The following is a 14,254-nucleotide window of genomic DNA, read 5'->3' as shown; positions in this document are numbered from 1 at the left end:
GCTGGATCCGCTCACCGAGGACATCATTAAACAGTGGGAAGTCTCGCCCCAAAATGAGTGGATATGGGAGTTTAGGTTCTATGGCAGCTACCACCATAACAGTTTTGTCTTTGAGTGTGATTGGTAGTATTGTTCTTTCATACTCCTCTGTCATGCCATGTACGCAAAGAACCTTCAGCTTGGGCAACCGAGAAGTTATGGTTTCAGGTAAGGCAGAGCTGGAAACCAATGAGAGTTCACTCCCCGAGTCAACCAAGGCCCTGTAGCAAGGATTGTCAAACCTGGTTTTTGGCGTGGCAGCGGCTTTGGCACAAATGCAGGTTCTTGAGTCATTTGCTGTAGCGCACAAAACCTTTCTACCACGGTGGCAAGCTCTTCATAAGTTTGTGGGTCTGATTGCAGAACCCACCTTTGCAAATCGCGGTTCAGCCCCAGGATGCAGTGATCTATCGCCAGAACATCAATAATCCGAAAAGGCGAATTCTCCTCAGGCTGCAGCCATTTCTTTAAAATTTTAGAAAGCTCAGCCACTTGCGCTCTGACCGGTTTTTCTTTATCATAGCGCCATTGGTGATAGCGCTGGCTCGGCCTGGCCCAGAAACTCCAATGCGAGCCAATATCTCAGACTTTAGGCACAAATAATCAGAGGCCCGTTCCTCATCTAGATCCATATAAGCTCGCTGAGCTTCACCAGTCAGATATGGCGCCAGTCTCTCAGCCCAATCTTTAGGAGGCCATTTTGCCCTTTTTGCAAGTCTCTCAAAAGACACCAGATATGCTTCTACGTCATCAGCTGGTAACATTTTCTGCAGAACCGGACCAGGTGGTTAATTTCTGTCATGCCTCACCTGGCTTAACTCTTCTCTTAAGAGCCTTGTGTTTTCCACCTGTGCATCGGCGACTCGTAGCATCTGAGCTTGCTGCTGTTGCTGTGCAGCGGCCACATTCACGAGGGTTTTCAGTACTTCCTCCATGTTGACATCTGCGCAGGTTGGGTAGTGGAAACTTGCTTCCCGGAGTATCCCACTCCTGACACCACTTGTGGCAAGAGCCCGTTACTGCTGAAGCACACGTGAACAACTTCTTCTTTTTTATGTAGCTTTATTGTCAGGATGGTAAATGTTTTGACATCGTATACTTTCACAGCAATTATGGAGACCCTAAACGCTAGCTATACATAGACCAGCTCTCTCTCAATACCAGCCAGCTTCCCCAGCCTTGGTCTCAGTGAAAAAATGACACAAACAAGCTTTTATACATGATACTCCTCCCCCAGCCTTAGCTTGATGGACAGGTGACACACCCACCTTCTCTTTAAGAGAAAACGCCCATCACTGGCTCTGTTTGAACTAACAGACACACCCTGTCTGTTTGCCGAGAGGAAGCAGCTTTCAAATCATGTAAGTTAACCAACTTTAAACTACACATAAGTCTTTACTTGGTTTAACCTGAATCTAGGTGCATAACTGCGCCAATGTCTTACTCTGCTTGTATGTTTTCTTTGCATCTTGTCAGATAAATGCCTCCCTTTGTTACAGTACATGCCAAATCGATCTGCTTTCAGGCAGTCGGTGAAGAGGGTGAGACTCGCTGACATGCCAGCACAGTCAACATCTCTAAACTATATAAATGTCCCTGACAATTTAAAAGAAATCGATGGAGATCAATTTCTCGGGAAGGACACCACACTTGGCAGCGAACAAATTTTACCGTTTGCAACTTGTGAAAATTTGGAAAAACTACAGGTGGCCGCATATTGGGTGATGGATGGCACCTTCAAAACATGCCCAACATTATTTAGGCAGATATACACCACTTATGCTGTGGTTGGTACTAATGAACACACCAGACGTTTTGTGCCACTGGTTTATGGATTACTTTCCAGTAAAGGCCAAGAGTGCAATCAAAAGTTTCTAGAAGAACTCCAGGTTTATGCCATGGAATTTGACATCGACCTGGCACCACAATATATTCTCACCGATTTCGAGATAGCTGCAATAAATGCCACTCAGCTAGAATTTGGAAGCTGCCAGTATAAATGTTGCTTCTTTCACCTGGGTCAGAGCCTTTACCATAGCATACAGACAGCAGGATTAGCTCAGCTGTATAGCACTGACCCAACTTTTGCACTCCACATGAGGCTTTTGCAATCCAAGCAAAAAGAACGGGAAACTGCATTACAAACATGCAACGGCCAGAGTGAAACAGTCAACCTAATGTCATGTTTAAGAGGCATCGCCTGCTACTTATTAACAAGTTGGTTGTGCCAATACAATATCTGTAATGCAAGCTCCCCTCGCGAAAATTGCCCGCAAGTATGCACTTAGAGCAATGTCTGTGCCTATGCAATGTTGACAAGCGCGCGACTAAAATGAACAGGCGATTGATGTTTTTTTGCTTAAAATGTTGTTTTTCCAGTAGTAAATTGTGTGCCTGATGTGGTCTTCAAACAAGTCTGGATGTCAAGCTAATATGTACAATTATAAGATCCTGACTTGGCGATTCACTAAGGTATGCAGCTGAGTTAGTATCTAGAATATGCACTCTTATTTCAAAAACTTTCTATAACAATAAAAAAATGATGATACATACACTTGTGCTCCCTTTCTTTTTCCTCTGCACATAGGAAAATATTCAACTTGAATTTTTTTGATATTTAGGATCTACTTTTCTCCGCGAATGTATGAAATCGATAAAATGTCTTGGGACTCACATGAAAAAGAACATAATATACACCAAATAGTGTAATGCATTCATGAATATATACACACTGAGTCCACCACCATAAGTCCCACACCCTCCTTATTTCTCTGTGTAGAAAATGTCACTCGAAATACACCAGGTGAAGAAATTTTCACTCCACCCTTCTAGGGTATGTGCTTACAGCTATCCAGAAAATAATGCGCCTTCACATATGACTTTCCAGATGACGTTATTTCATCAGCTCCCAAATTTCAAGTACAACAATGTCCTTTTTTTAAAAAAAAAAAATACAGTGGAAATGAAGAATTGAGAATAACAGATTTATCTAGCTATTCTATGGATGTGATCTTTGAATTGAACATTGACAACATTAAAACTACTGTTTTAACAATACCAATATTAATAAATTAACAATAAATTACCACATATACATAAGAAAGTGTCTGCGCAATGCTTACGTGACAAAATTAACTATGTTTAACATAATAAAAAATTGCTTGTATGTAAAACAGTCAAAAAAATGTAAATGTAAAACTAAGAAAGAATTATAATAATATGTATATAAAAGTACTGCACAATATGATTAAAAATGGTTGAGAATATAATAAAAAATAATTATATTTATTATTTAAAATATATAAATTACAATGTATACATCAATTTGCTTTAATTTACATCTGAATTTATATAAATATAGACAATTATACATCATAAATGACAGCAGTTAAAATAAAACATTGGTTAATAATAACTGTTCCTCCAAGAAGAAATGATTAAGGTCTAATTAAATACCAATTATAAACACAACAAAACATCTGACCTATTATTGGTATTAAAAACATACTAACTGGTGTAATGCTTTTTATGACACAAAAAAGAATAGTAGCAAACACGGCTACAGAATACATGACAACATATAGTAATAACAAGCATGGTCGGGAAAATTATATGTTCATCTAAGTTCAAAGTTATGTTAAACTATTATGGCCTTAACACCTTTAATTGTCAATAATAAACTGAATATGTTAATAAAGATACAGAGACTGTAATGTAATGTTTGATAAAGCTAATATATAATGTAGTAATTGGATACATATGGAATTACATAACTATTAATGATATTGAATGCACTCTGACCATTTTCATAACCTTTTTTTTGAGTGAGTAAATTGACTTTTTATTTTTAGTAATAGATTATCTATTTGGGTTTGTTTACCAAAATAATGTGTAGGGTTTATATCTCAGTAATGATTTTTTATGTAGACATTAATGTTCTGTCATTGATATTGGATGTAGAAATATATTTAGTAGCAATTTCAGTTTTGTAGTTATTATTTCAGAGTCATTTTTATTTTGGTAGGCATTTATGTAGTGTAGGTAATATTTATTGTTGGATTTTTTTTTTAGTGATTTTTATATTTATAGGTAATATTTTTCAGTAGGCATTTCTTGTGTAGAAATTTAGCACTGACATTAACCTTTATTGTAGTCATTTATGCTATCGTTACTTAAAATTAGTATGGATTTTATGTATGCCGTTATATTATGTGAAGGCATAGCTCGCATCTGTTTTACATCGTGCCTACTATGTAGCTGTCGCGATAATGCACTTGGAGGCATTCTCGTGTAGTTCTATTAGTTGTCGTTATTTTCAGTGTCATTAATTCATACCCAACCCAATAGAGAAATATATTCAATTTAAATTACCTTGCAGATTCTGAGAAAATGTACCGTGTTTACTACTTATACACTGTTTTGCATTTCTAGTGATACTTATTAGTTGTGTGTGTAAAATGCTATTTGTCAGACTTAGTTTTAGTAATGTTGCTTTTACAAAATGTGGGAATATGTAGTGTTACTAGTTTATGACACTGCAGCTGTGCAAGAAGATCTTTAAGCTGAAGAAAACCTGTGTTGGATGCTACTACCGGTGCTCCGCTTTATATCCTGACCACGACCAACATAAAGCCAAGTGACAATTGGGTTAATATATGTTTTCTTGAAACAGTTTTCATAGCATAATCACTTTGTCTGCCCATATCTAAATGAGTTACAGCTACTGACATGGACTGTCACAAACTTGCTCCCAGCTGCCGTGACTTTGGGGGTTTTCTGTATGAGGTCACACTATTCCAGCCCGCAATCTCTCTTTACCTATCACACAGGTTATAGACCTATTGAATCACCCCAAACAGCGCTCACACCTCACACACTTCAGGTTTGTCACCACCTATTGAACACGGGCAATAGGACCCCAATATACTGTCCCACACTGGCACACAAGGCTTCTAGTTATCCACAGCCTAGCAGGACCCACACCAGCAAGCAAAGGGTTAACTCTTCACACCTCCAGACTGTTACACAAATGTAAATGCAAGCACACACAGCTTGTTAATTAAATGTATCAACAAATCACACACTGGCATTCAAAGAGTAAACTTGGTCAAGCTATTTCTTCTTAACAGGCTAATGGATTTGTTAGAGTATCAAGGACGCAAAATATTAAATTATAGATTTAATATGCAAAGTACAGGGCATACAGATATAAAATAATAATTATTAAACAATTAATAGATTCAGATAACATACACAAGCAAAACAGTTTAAAATAAAAAGGATTAGATTCAGTGTGTCACTTACATGAATGGCCTACTCTGTGCCATGGGAAATTGGCAAGGAAGATGGACAGCATATTAATGTGAATTGATTTCCAAAAAAGTCTGACAATTTGTTGTAACTGGTATGTTTTTTAAAGACACTTCCACACCTGTCTCCACCCCCAGGGGTTCTGTCTGTGATACTTTTTTCAATCACTATTTGCATGTTGCCTGATTTACTACTCAATTCTACTATGTGACCTAACTTTTCTGTAAAGTGTCACACAGAAACAATTTCATTATTAATAAATCCCTTATGAATCTGTCTATCTTTTGATACCAAACATGATGAAATTTTGACAATGTGACATACCTTTTCCAAAGATATGTGATTTTAGCTGTTCCCGGATACCACCCGTACCTGTCATTCACAACCCTGGTGTGATTCCTGCTCCTCAGTATGGAGTGCCACCCAGATTTCCCCAAATATGAACTATGAAGGCATTTTCCTTGGAAGCTCATATTTCTATATACCTGTATAGGCCTTCAACATGCTGCCATGGGCTGCAAGGATGTCCAGCTGTGAGCCGCCCCACAAAGTCTATTCAGGAGTTCAAAAACTAACTTGTGTCAGGATATATCTCACAGCAAGAGCCCTTTGAAGGTGGCACTGCTATCTTCTCGCACTGGAATGTGCAAAGCTTACAAATACATTTACATCAGATTTTCTGTCCTCATATTTTACACTTTAGTAGCTAAACTTGTATCAAATTAATCCATTGATAACATATTTACACTGCAGTTATGATTTATCCCTTATAAATAACTATAAGTTATCTATATTCACAACATGGACTTTCAATGCCACAGCGCCAATCGCTATTGTACTAGGACCACTCCATCAATGTTCTAATGCAATGTTTTTATGGAGTAAGGCGGTTTGACTGTCATGGCATTGTGCTATGGTTTACTCCAAATCAAATTCCTACTTTTTAGGGGGCCTAATTTCTTCAACGATCCCAGCATCACATAGTCTGGGGGATCTAGAGGAGTGATCCTGCCACACACAATGCAGGTAAGTGTTAGCAAGATTGGCTGGGGTAGGTCATTTTTTACATTTTCCATACAAAAGGTGGATTTATACTTTAACACATCTGGCAGTTTTCTGACTCCACGTAAATACGTTTGTGCTCAATTGTCAAAGTAAGAACAAAGATAAATGTTTTTGTAAATATTCCATGGCAGAATAAGTTAGTGCCTTCTAGCCTTAGGTAGAGACAGGATATAAATATGCCTCCAGGTAGCATATAGTGCACCTCCTGCTCTTCTCTGACATCTTTGCCAAGACTTGCCAAGCTGTTCCTGAAAAATATAACATAAAAACACAGTGAACAAGATGGGTGGAAATATTAGGCTGCCAATGAGTATTTTGAGGAAAAGGAATTAATGGCAAATATAATTCACTTCTTTCCTTGCAATCCTCCATGGAAGTCTTGAAAATGGGATACATCCAAGCAATAACAATAGGGAGGGCTACAAAGAAAAACTAACAGCAATATATACTGCATTATTAAAAAATTTCTAGAGGGATTGTGTGAATAACATATCTCCCAACTGTGCAGTGGAAGCTGATATTACATCCCTCCGATAATGTCTGAAGAAGGTATGAATAGATGACCACTCCGCAGCTTTGCAGAGATCTTCTTTTGGATTTAGGCCTGAGCCCTAAATGCCTAAAAAGCTTTAGTTTAGTGAGCCTTCAAAATTTCTGTCACCTCACATTCATTTCTCTTATATGCTTTTGTAAAAACTTATCTAAAACACTTCAAGATGGTCTGTTTGGATGGGGCATTCCCTTTCCGAGGTTTTGTCAGACTCACAAAAATTTGTTCCATATTCCTCAATTCTTCTGTTCTCGATAGATACACAGTCCACTGTGTGTAACTTCCTTTCTGTGTTAAAGTTGGCTGCAAATACAAGGATGGAAGTATAATTTCCTGATTAATATGGAAGTAGGACACTACTTTATGTAAGACAGCTGTATTAGCCCACAGAACAACCTTATAGACATTCAAAAAGGGTTCTTTGCACTATAAAGTTTAAAGTTCCCAATTTTGTGAAGAGGTAATTTCCACAAAAAACATTACTTCTGTGTAAGCCACCTAATGGAATTCTCTAACCGGCAAAGGTTGCAAAAGTCCAAGTGGAGCAGTGCGTGGAGTCTTAAATCGGGCACAAGTAGTGAAGGACAACACAATTTTTTTAACATCCTTCTTATATTTCGGCCACCGAAACATACACGCATAATTTAATTCCTATGGGAAATAAATGTAAAAGAATTAAGTCTAAACCAATGTGGCTAAATAAAAAGGTAAGGAAAGAAATGCAAAGGAAGAAGCGTGCATTTAAATTGTTTAAGTCTGAAGGATCTGAGGAGTCCTTCCGTAGGTACAAGGAATATAATAAAACATGCAAAAAGGAAATTAGATTGGCTAAAAGTTGCAGAAGAAAGTAAGACAAACCCCAAAAAGTTTGACGTGTATAAATGGCAAAAGGATTAAAAAAGATAATATAGGACCCCTAAGAAGTGAGATGGGAGAATTGATAAATGATACTAAGGAAAAAGCAGAGGTATTAAACACTTTTTTTTTCTTCAGTATTTACTAGAGAGGAACAAATGGTAGGAGTAATATATAAAAATGGAAATTAAATCATACCATTAATTAATTCTTAGTTGTCAGAGGAAAAAGTCCAAAGGTGACTGACGAATATTAAAATAAATAAAGCTCCAGGTCCAGATGGCATACACCCAAGGGTCCTTATGGAGCTAAACACAGAAATAGCTAGACCGCTATTCTTAATTTTCAGAGCTTCAATCTCATCAGGCTCAGTACCAAGGGATTGGTGAATAGCAGATGTGGTGCTGTTGTTTAAAAAGGGTGCGAGATCACAACCAGGGAATTATAGACCTGTAAGCCTGACACCAATAGTGGGGAAACTACTGGAAAGTATATTAAGGAATAGTATTCAGGATTACTTGGTGCGCAATAAAATTATTAGTGGGAAGCAACATGGATTTGTGAGGAATAGGTCATGTCAAACTAATCTAATTAGTTTCTACGAGGAAGTTAGTGGGAACTTAGACCAGGGCAGCACAGAAGATGTGGTCTACTTAGATTTTGCAAAGGACTTTGATACAGTACCACACAAGAGGTTGGTTTACAAAATAAGGGAACTGGGTCTAGGAAACAACATTTTTACTTGGATCGAAAACTGGTTAGAGAGTAGGGAACAGAGAGTTGTAATAAATGGAACATTTTGTAATTGGTCAAAAGTTTTAAGTGAAGTATACCTCAAGGTTCCGTGCTGGGGCCGCTCCTTTTTAATATATTTATTAATGACCTTGGTGATGGTTTAGAGAGTAAACTTTCTATTTTTGCAGATGACACTAAACTCTGTAAGGAATAAAATCAGAGCAAGATGTAGCTTCTCTACAGAGGGTCTTAAATAAACTGGAGGATTGGGCGGCCAAATGGAATATGAGGTTTAACATAGATAAATGTAAGGTTATGCATTTAGGGATTAAAAACAAGAAAGCAATCTATAAATTAAATGGAATTAATTTAAGAGTATCTATAATGGAAAAGGATTTTGAAGTGCTCGTAAACAGTAGACTTAGCAATAGTAATCAATGTCAAGCAGCAGTTGCAAGGGCAAATAAAGTATTGGCATGCATAAAAAGGGGCAGAGATGCAAGGGAAGACAGTATAATTTTGCCACTGTATAAATCGTTGGTAAGACCTCTTCTTGAATATGCAGTACAGTTCTGGGCACCAGTCTATAAAAAAAAGATAATTTGGAATTAAAAAGGATTCAGAGAAGGGCGACAAAATTGATAAAGGGTATGGAGTCATTAAGTTATGAGGAAAGGTTAGCCAGTTTAGGCATGTTTACTTTAGAAAAGAGGCATCTAAGGGGAGATATGATTACTATGCACAAACCTCATCAACTATATTACTATGGATATATTAATATGGAATATGTAGAAAACTTTGTTCTAAGCAAAGAGAAAGCCCTTTCAGCTTCTGGAGACCAAAGGAAAGATGATCCTTTATTAGTTAGTTGAGTGACTGGTGTCACAATCTTGGAGAAGTCTTTAATGAATCGTCTATAGAAATTGGCAAATCTACTATCTACTATAGCCTTGACTTTGCTAGGGTCCATTCCCATACATTTCCACGATATGTCATCCTATGACATTCCCAAGCTATGTCATCTCACCAAGAGGTGAGATGAAATAGCCCAAGAAGTTAATCTGTGTTTGGTGGAATTCACACTTGTCCAACTTGATGTACAAATGGTGTCTGAGAAGACGTTCAAGTACAGTTCGAACCTGTTGTTGATGCTCCTCTTGGAAATTTGAGAAAATTAGTTTGTTGTCGAGATAAATAACAAATTGGTCAATTAAATCTTTAAAAACGTCATTCATAAAATGTTGCAATGTAGCAGGGGCATTGCACAGTCCCAAAGGCATCACCAAATGTTCAAAATGTCCATATTTACTTTGAAAAGCAGTCTTCCATTCATCACCAGATCGTATGCAAATTGAATTATATGCTCCTCGTAGATCTAATTTGGTGAAAAACTTTGCTGAATGAAGCCTCTCCAGTAATTCTGAAATAAGTGGGAGCAGGTAACAGTTCTTGATTGTCACTTTATTCAATGCTCTATAACCAATACATGGTCGTAATGAACCATCCTTCTTTTTCACAAAAAATATAGATGCACCTGCTGAAGATGTGGAGGGACGAATAAAACCCTTTTCTAAACTTTCATCTATATCATCCTTAAGGACCTTTAACTTAGGGTCGGCTAATGGATAAATGCACCCAAAGGGTATGGCAGCCCCAGGTAACAAGTCAACTGGGCAATAATAGGGCCTGTGAGGTGGTAATTATCAGCATTCTTCTTATTACAGACATCATAAAAGTCTTTATATTGTGGAGGTAGCTAGTCCAATACATGAGGAGGGGAGTTATATAACTCGCTCACCTCTTCAACAGAGGGTTCGGGTTTAGTCTCAGGAGCTTCAGTTTCTTGTGCAAATGAAAGGGTCTTTGATTCCCAATTAATGAATGGATTATTTGCATCCAAGGAATTCCCAAAATAATAGGGAACTGGGGAAAAGAGATCAATAAGAAAGTAAGAGTCTCATGGAGATTTGGCTCAATTACAAGATCCAGGGATTCAATCTCTGGAGGTCGAACGTGAGCTGTTCACAGTCTCCATTAACACAGGTATCTGTTTTTCTCTGAACTCAATCTTGTTTCTCTTAGCAGACATAATGTCCATAAAATTGCCATTCACACCAGAGTCCACCATTGCTATACTGAAAATCCAGTGTGCACCGATCTGAAATTGAATAGGAAATGAGAAATGCAAGTTATTATTCCTCTTATTCTTCTCAGTTGATGCTAAGGAGGAGAGACAAAGAATGATTGCATTTAAATGCTGAGGAATATCGGAAATCACAGACTTCTGATCTGAAGAATCTGCCTTTGATATGGTGGCCACTGTATTCTGAGGTCTTCTAGGACAATTTGAGACATAATGTCCTGGTTTGCCACAATAAAGAAACACGTTTTCTTGAAGTCATTGCCCTTCTCTCACTGAAACTATGTTTGTGAAGTGTGTCTGCTTGCATGGGTTCAGACTCACATTCCTTAGTGGATTTGATCTCAGAATTCCCATAATAGTTTGAAGTTGTGGGTTCAAGATAACTGGGGTACGTCCAGGCCAAGGCCCTCCTTTCTTGTCGTCTCTCAATCAATCCTGCATCAATGCAAATGCAATGTTTGATGAAAAGTTCAAGTTCAGTTGGTGCCTATCTGTTCCTGAAATGCAAGCCATGTCAGATTATCTGAAAGTAAACCTTGCTCGAGGCTTTATTCGACCATCTACCTCTCCAGCGGGTGCAGGATTTTTTTTTGTTTAAAAAAAAAGAAGGGACATTACCGTCTTGTATTGACTACAGAGGTCTCAATGCTATCACCTTAAAAAAAACGTATCCCATTCCTCTGGTCACCGAACTATTCGACCGAATAAAGGGGGCACAGATATTTACCAAATTGGACCTGAGGGGCGCTTATAATCTTATCAGGAAACATGACATAGATGAATGGAAATCGGCACTTAACACTAGAGACTGCCACTACGAATACCTGATTATGCCATTTGGACTCAGCAATGCCCCAGCAGTGTTCCAGAGTTTCGTGAAAAAAATTTTCAGAGAACTTCTGTATTCTTCTTGTTGTCTACTTGGATGATATTTTGATTTTCTCACAGGATTTAAAGTCTCATCGGGCTCATGTAGTGGAGGTGCTGTCTAGGCTCAGAGCTAACCAGTTCTTTTGTAAACTAGAGAAATGTGTTTTCGAAACATCGGAAACTACCTTTTTGGGTACATTGTCTCAGGACAAGGATTACGCATGGATCCCGGGAAAGTCAAAGCTATTAACAACTGGCCTATTCCCTCTGGCCTGAAAGCCAGCCAATGTTTCTTGGAATTCACCAACTATTACAGGCAGTTTTTCCACAATTATTCCTCGATTGTAGCACCGATTGTTGCCCTCACTATGAAAGTGGCAGATACCAAGACATGGCCAGCTTCAGCATTATCTGCATTCCATGCCCTCAAAGAGGCTTTTTCCACAGCTCCAGTTTTAAGACAACTCAATACTTCGTTACCATTCTTTGTTGATGTGGATGCTTCAGCGGTTGGAGTCGGCGCAGTATTATCCCAGAGGTTTCCTCCAGAGAAACAACTTCACCCATGTGCCTTTTTCTCTCGTAAATTTCTACGGCCGAGAAGAATTATTCAATTGGGGATAAGGAACTTTTAACTAAGAAGTTGGCTTTGACAGAATGGAGATATCTGTTGAAAGGAGCATTGTTCCCTGTGACGGTTTTTACTGACCACAAAAATATACTTTACCTTCAGACAGCTCAATGCATGAATCCCAGACAGGCTCGTTGGTCTCTCTTCTTTTCACATTTTAACTTGCATGTTACATTTCGGCCAGGATCAAAAAATAAGAAGACAGATGCTTTGTCCAGAGCTTTTTCATGTGAACCAAAACTGTCCAATATCACTAATCGTCCCATCTTGTTACCCAAATTTTTACAAGCCTCATCAGTATCTCCTCCCCGACGCCTCCTCTGGGGAAAAGCTTTGTACCTTCTAAACAGTGCAAAAAACTTCTACACTGGTATCATGTTCTTGGTTTATGGGTCACTCTGGCACAACCAGAGTCTTTGAAATAGTTTCCCGAAACTATTGGTGACCTACTCTTAGAGCAGACGTTAAACAATTCGTGGCAGTCTGTCAAATCTGTGCGCAACATAAAACTCAGTTGGTCCCCTGGTGCCGCTTTCGATTCCTTCCAAATCTTGGACGAAAATGTCCATAGATTTCGTGACAGACCTTACGCCACGCAAGAAATTTAATACTGTATGGGTGGTTATTGACCGCTTTTCGAAAATGGCACATGTCATTCCGTTGAGTGGTCTGCCTTCAGCTTCACTGTTTGCTCAATTATTTATCAAAGAGATATTCCGCCTGCCTGGATGCCCTCTCGAGATTGTCTCGGATCGGGGAGTTGAATTCACAATGAAATTATGGAGATCATTGTGTAAACTTTTGGATATTCAGCTAAACTTCTCCTCATCCTATCATCCTCAGTTCAACGATCAAACCGATTTGGTAAATTAGGATCTAGAGACTTTTATTCAGTTATACTGATCTGCTTCACAAGACAATTGGGTGGACCTTCTACCATGGACCAGGATTGCCCATAACAACCTTTATCATGAGTCCACGTTATCCACTCCATTTTCTATTGTGTATGGGTTACATTCCAATCTACCCAGCTTCAAGACCGTTTCTCCCACTCAAGTTCCAGCTGCCAACGAACAAACTCGACCGAGATTTCTTGTCCATATGGGATCGGTCTCTCAAATGTCTTAGGAAGGCATCTCATCGATATAAACGGTTTTTAGATAGAAGACGCCGAGCCGTACCTCCACTGAAACTGGGAGACAAAGTTTGGTTAACCAACCAAGAACATTCGTCTTCGAGTCCCATCCATGAAATTTGCACCCCATTATATCGGTCCTTATAAAATCCTCTGTGATTAATCCTGTGTCAGTCAAGCTGAAATTACCAGATTCACTACAGATTGCTAATTATTTCCATGTGTCTCTCATTAAACCTCTTATTATTAATCGGTTTTCCTCTACTCCGGCAACTTTGGCTCCTCCGGTGGTGCAGCATTCAGATGAATTTGAGATTTCACAGATATCGGATTCCAAGATCTCACGAGGCAAAATAAAATATCTAGTCAACTGGAAGGGATACTGTTCCGAGGAGCGTTCTTGGATCGACGCCTCCAATGTTCATGCTCCATCTCGGATGAAAAGATTTCATAAGAAAAATCCCAGGAAACCAAAACCTTAGGTCTTTAGTGCCCACCTTTTTTAGGGGGGCATACTATCACGTATCTCACCAGTTTCGCCCCGTGTGGTTCACTGTGTTCTTTGGTTTCCCTTGGTTACCACTAACTGCTGTTCAGCCTGGCGTTCCTCTAGCATTGGAACCATTTTGCCTAGTGGTCTGCGCATGCGTTTCCCTGGGAAGCTTCAAAACCTCTGCTCCACAGTGATTGGATCATCTGCAGCCAGTTCCTTTTATAAGGGCCCACCTCCCTTTAACGGGTGTCAGATCATCAGGTCTCTCTACCTGATAGGAAGCATTTCCTCTGACTGCTGTTGTTCCTGACATCGTGGATGGTGCAGCTTGCTACTACTCTGAATACCCATGCTGCTAACTGCTTCCCAGCAATTACCTGTGCAGCTTATCTCTACTCAGCAATACCTGTGCTGCTCAGATTCTCAGC

Source organism: Mixophyes fleayi, chromosome 7 (genome assembly GCF_038048845.1).
Source record: "Mixophyes fleayi isolate aMixFle1 chromosome 7, aMixFle1.hap1, whole genome shotgun sequence".
NCBI lineage: Eukaryota > Metazoa > Chordata > Amphibia > Anura > Limnodynastidae > Mixophyes > Mixophyes fleayi.
This window is presented reverse-complemented; position numbering follows the sequence as displayed.